At 40.1% G+C, this 5,843-nt stretch overlaps 1 pseudogene; it reads right to left on the reverse strand.

Moving 5' to 3' along the window:
• Positions 1 to 1,144: 1,144 nt before the first annotated feature.
• Positions 1,145 to 4,192, reverse strand: LOC147630200 (uncharacterized; annotated as a pseudogene).
• Between the last annotated feature and the right edge of the window lie 1,651 nt (positions 4,193 to 5,843).

Raw genomic sequence — 5,843 nt, forward strand, 5'->3', positions numbered from 1 at the left:
TATTTCAATGCTCAACACACTAACTGTTCTAATTGCTAACAAACCCGAGACATGGAAAATTTGAAGACATAGAAAATTATGAGACATACCTGCACACCAGAGACTAGTGCTCCAGCCAAAACTCCTGTCGATGTCTCCACTCCAAACAAGATTCCCACAATGAGAGATGTTAACATCACCAAAGCACCAAGAGGAATCATCTCTTTTAGGGAGGCATCTGTAGAAATTTTCACACATGTTGCATAATCTGGCTTGGTGACACCCTCCATTCAACAAAACACAATGCTGTATATAACAAAACCACCCACCTTTCCAATAGCAGCTGCTGTGTTTCCTGCAGCATCCAGGGCATCAATTCGCTCACGAATTTCGTGGCTCATTCCTGCCATTTCCGCGATGCCACCGACATTATCACTAATAGGTCCATAGGCCCAAAAAAACCAGTACAACAGCTCCTAAAACACCAGCACAACAGCTCTCAAACCTGCAAAAAAACATAGGGAATTCTCATTATGGGATGCTTGTTGCACCTACATCTATTAGTCTCAAGGCCATAAGTAGAGGCTGCTTTGTTCTTTTGCTTTCCATGGAGGTGTAGTCAATTCCAAAACACGAGAAAAACAAAGTTAATATGGTCCCTGTCACTCCACATAAACACAGATAAGCAACACTGCAGCTTTACGATTCATGAACCATTATGTACAGCGCGAGTCCTTAACGGACATGTGAAGCTCAATTCAAGAAGGCCCATGTTGCCATGCAGGCAATGTCTGTACAATTGATGACCAATTCCCACTTTTTGTACAAACAGAGACATCAAACATAATAAAATACCTGAGATACACACTGAACAGGCTAAAAGTCACACACAAGAAGTGAGGGTTCCCAGATTCTGCTGTGACTGGGTACCTTCAATTAGCCTCCTGCATTTTTATACTGAACCTGCCTTGCTATGAAAGATACATTCCGATACAACCTGTAGAAGCACTCTACACTGGCAATTCTTTTATTCTATCTTTACTTGGTGTTACAGAGACTTGAGAGTCTACTTCATGGTGAAAATCGAGTAGCTTGTAAATGACACCATTCAAATGATGTGTATTATGCACAAATTAGTTGAAGATGAATGGTCAGATGATGTGTATTATGCACAAATTAGTTGGTGTTCAGTAGGACCTCCGAACTCTAAGCACTTCTCAACTACATTAGAAGCAAATTTGTGTTGACTCATCTGTACAATCTGGCCAGCTAGCTTTGTCATTATTTCACCCTTCTCATGAGATTTTCCGTGTTCCAAGACATGCTGTCATCAAAAAACATCAGTGGCAATTAAAGACCACTACATATCCAACACAACTTCTGTTTGCAAGCTCGTGCTGTCCTACCACAAGTATATAATGCTCATATAGACAGCTTTTTCTGCAGAGTAGATGATACAAACCTGCACGACATAATTGCCATACTGCTCTTGTGGTAAATTACAATTAGAACGTAGAATATCCTCCATTATACCATCCTGTTTTTTTGCTCATCAGTACAATGTTCGAGAACCCGCTGCCAAAACAAGGTAATGACAAGTAAACATGCCTGTACAAGGTTTAAAGAGGTCACATAAGCATATAAAATGTACCTGGATGACTCGACAGCCATAAGGATGAGTTGAAAGCATAACCACTTGACCATAAAAGGCAGAAATTATGAACTGTATATGCTCGGCAGGAACACACTCGATACATTTCTGAATAACATGATTGCCATTCTCGTCACGCACACAGCGCATAACATGACCATCCAGCTCTGAAACTATGCATATTTGTTGGTCAACACCAACAACTTCTAATGCCTGAAAAAAAAGCATGGCATTAAAAACATTAAAAAAACAGAGTAGCAAAAACAAGGCAGAAACATGCCAGCAACCCTGCAGAACTAACTGCTAAAACATCAAATACCAGACCATAAGTTACACACAGGCACGACAAGCACAATACCTTTTGTATCACACGACAGCCATACATTTGAAGGCTCAAATTCAAAACACGGCCAATCAATTGGTTTGCAACTTACTCTTACCAAGAGGCAAAAGCATAAACATGCTCACAATAAAAGAAACAACAACAAATGTGTCGAAATCTAGCAAATTAGTGAAAATCTTGCCAAGCTTTTCATTATGAAAATATCGAGTCTGAGCCAAGAAGTATAGAACAACAGATTGGCTGAAGCAATTACTTTTTCCAAGATGTTTTCAATGCTGTCCAACAAATCATCAAACCATCAACAACTAAAATACGAATTGCAAAGACCAGCATACTTATGCAAAATGATCATAATCCATCACATACTCTCCTTGCTTTCATATCTTTCCACATGTCATGAACACATGACCAATCCACATCATTGACATCTGGTCCAAGAAGTGAAATTCTCATCAATGCCTCAAGAGTCTTTACATCTAAACATTGGCGTTGATATGTCTTAATGACATTTTGCTTAGAGAATCCACGCTCACATGAAACTGATGAGGCAAGTATCACCAACATGATTTGCCAAAGCTTCATCATGTTTGGATACGTGTTTTGCCATTCCATATTGGTAGAAAAGACACGCCATGCATCCATCATATTCATACCCTCACAACCATAATACAACACATCTGTAAATGATAATAACTCATTCTTGCAAGCCTGCTTATCCACAAGAAACCCTCCAAATCTGTTCAACAATTCATCAAGCCATTTGGTTACCTTCTCCTCCCTTTCTGAAGTATCACGCGGCCTTTTTGCATCACGAGGATAATACTGTGGGCTAAACAACTTCACAACATTGAACAAAAATACATCTGGAAATCTTTCATTTATGCAATCAATGACCTTTTGCACAAAACTCTTCGCAAGATCAACACAAGTCATTACATCACCTGCAAAGGGACCTAAGGCAATCCCTTTTTTATCCTTACCTGGAATTCTCACATAAGAAAGCGCATGTGCATATATTTTTCCCTCCTCATTTACATGTTGCAAAATTCCACTTTCGGTGTCAGACATGAACTTCTTGAGGTACAGACTACCTTTTCCAAACTCTTGCAGCAAAAACTTTCTCCTCAACGAAGCTATACATACATCAATGCATGTACTAATGGAAGACATGTCAACAATATCTGCCTGGAATTGCTGGCTCAACATGTTCATGTCATGCAAAACATCGACGAGCATGTGAATGCAAAAAAGGACCTTATATGTTTTCAGCTTTGCATACCAAGCAGGTGCACCTTCTTGCCAAACGCTAAGAATTGCAGGCATCAGCTGTGTCAATCTAATCATGACATTACCTCTTGCTAACCATCTTACATCATGTATTTGAAGCACCTCAAGAGCTTGCAGATTCATCTCCTTAAGCAAATCTTGAAACTCTGAATGTCGTATGCTAGAAGCAGCTATCCAAGAATAAACCTTGTTAGCAACCTTATCAATATATGAAAGACAACGAAAATGTTTCGCTGCATCTTCAACAGCAAGAGCTTCCCTATGTGCAATACAATGAATGCTTGTAAGATGGGGAATATCACGCTTCAACTTTGCTACCAAACCTTCATTACAACCAAGCATGGAGCTATCACCATCAGTAGCAATGCCCACCATGCGATGCTTCTCAAGTCCAAATTCAGCCAACACTTTACTCAATTCATCATACTTAGTTTGTGCACAACCATCAGATACAGGAAGCAGACGTGCAAACTCTATTTTGCTCAATCCCTTTCCATTCAATGGTATAAAGCAAAAATATACAATCAAATGTTTCTCCATACCTCTGTCTGTTGATTCATCTAGTGTAACACCATAAAAAGGACTCTGTAGCAATTCAGCAAGATGACGATTTTTTATGTATTCAGAAATGCAAAACATGAAGTCTTTTCCGGCTACTCTATTTGTGTAAGAAGAGTAGTCATTTTGTTTAGGCATGCTTTCCAAACCCAAGGCATAAGCAAGGTCGCATAGTTTCTCATACTTCCTCAAGGCCAGGTCTTCTCTTGCATTGAAGTATGCAAGTTTCATAACTGTTATTACTCTAGAGGTATTTCTACATGTCATCACTTCCATGTGTGTGCAGGCAATTGTACGCCACTCTCACTACGAAATCGTGATGCAGCCCATGCATGTTCTTTAGACTTTCTATGCTTTCTAATTGCACTCAACATAATCGTCTTGCAGCCATTACCTCTACCCCAAGGACCTTTAATTGCACAAGAGTAGGTTGAAACACCTGCAAATATTTTAACATTGTACATTAATGACCAACACAAAACCCAAATACTAATGATTAGCACAAAACCCAAATACTAATGATTAGCACAAAAGCATATCAAAATCAATCAACACAACTTGTCAACTAAAACTAATAGCATGTCAACTTACCTTTTCACATTTGCTGCTATTAGCCATGCCCTTGGATGTTGAGGGTGCACCAAAAGTAGTAGACACAAACATATTGGGAACTGCAAACAAGTAAGATGAGCCATCAATTTGCTTCCAATGTCTTTGTCTCTCTATCTCTCCACGCATACACATAGACAGTGTAAAATATAAATAGCAAATGTAAATTTTCACACCTCAAAATTCAAATGCCAAATAGGCCAATGTGAGAACCTGCGGTCCTGCACTGTGCAGGCTGCAGTCTCTGGAGCCTGGTGATAAAAAATAGAAGCAGGATGTAACACACACAAGAGAAGCAAACCCTAATTCATAACCATCAATCATAAAGAAGGAGAGAAGCCATAGTCACCATCTCTCTCACACACACAAAAGGGAACACAACATAGTGTTATGTCCACACTACAAAGTAAACCTAATGTAATGTCCACCACACATGACTAGCTGGACGCGGTCATAAACACACCACACGATATCTATCTACCATACTATCACTCTGTCAGCACCCATGTGCTATCCTCCAGCTGTATACGAGCTTGACATTTCAACACTCCCCCTCAAGCTCGACATGTCCATCTCTAGGACTCCCAATCTGGTACGAAAATACTTGAACTTATCCTTACCAAGTGCTTTGGTAAAGATATCTGCAACCTGCTCATCTGTCTGCACATATGTCAAATCAACATGCCCATCTAGCACCTTCTCTCTGATGAAATGATAGTGGACCTCAATATGTTTGGTCCTGGCATGATAAACTGGGTTGCTAGCAAGCTGAATACTACTCATGTTGTCACAATGAATGACAACTCTCATATCACTCTGTATCCTGACATCATCTAGCTACTTTTTCAACCACATAGCCTCACATGCAGCTATGGCTGCTCCACGATACTCTGCCTCTGTGGTAGATAAAGCAACTGTAGGTTGCTTTTTACTGCTCCAACTCACAGCTCCACTACCAAGGCTGAAAACATAGCCACTAGTAGATCTCCTGTCATATGCACTACCGGCCCAATCTGCATCTATATATCCATAGACATGCATGTCTTTTCCTGCCTCATAGAAAAGACCATAATGCGCGGTAGTTTTGACATATCTCAGAATCCGTCTCACAGCATCCAAGTGAGGTTTACGAGGACTCTGCATAAATTGACTCACCAAACCAACTGCATAACTGAGATCTGGCCTCGTAATGGTCATGTAGATAAGGCTACCAACCATTTTCCTGTACATGGTGATATCATCAAGCTCATCACCCAAATCAGCCCTAAGCTTCATGTTTTGCTCTAATGGTGTCAACATTGGTTTGCATGCTGTCATACCATACTTTGCCAGCATGTCAAGTGCATATTGCCTTTGCACCAACCATATACCCTGGCTTGTTCTAATCACCTCAGTGCCAAGAAAGAACCTTAAATC

The sequence above is a fragment of the Cibotium barometz genome, chromosome 17 (assembly GCF_041138505.1).
Source record: "Cibotium barometz isolate CiBa-2024 chromosome 17, ASM4113850v1, whole genome shotgun sequence".
Lineage (NCBI taxonomy): Eukaryota > Viridiplantae > Streptophyta > Polypodiopsida > Cyatheales > Cibotiaceae > Cibotium > Cibotium barometz.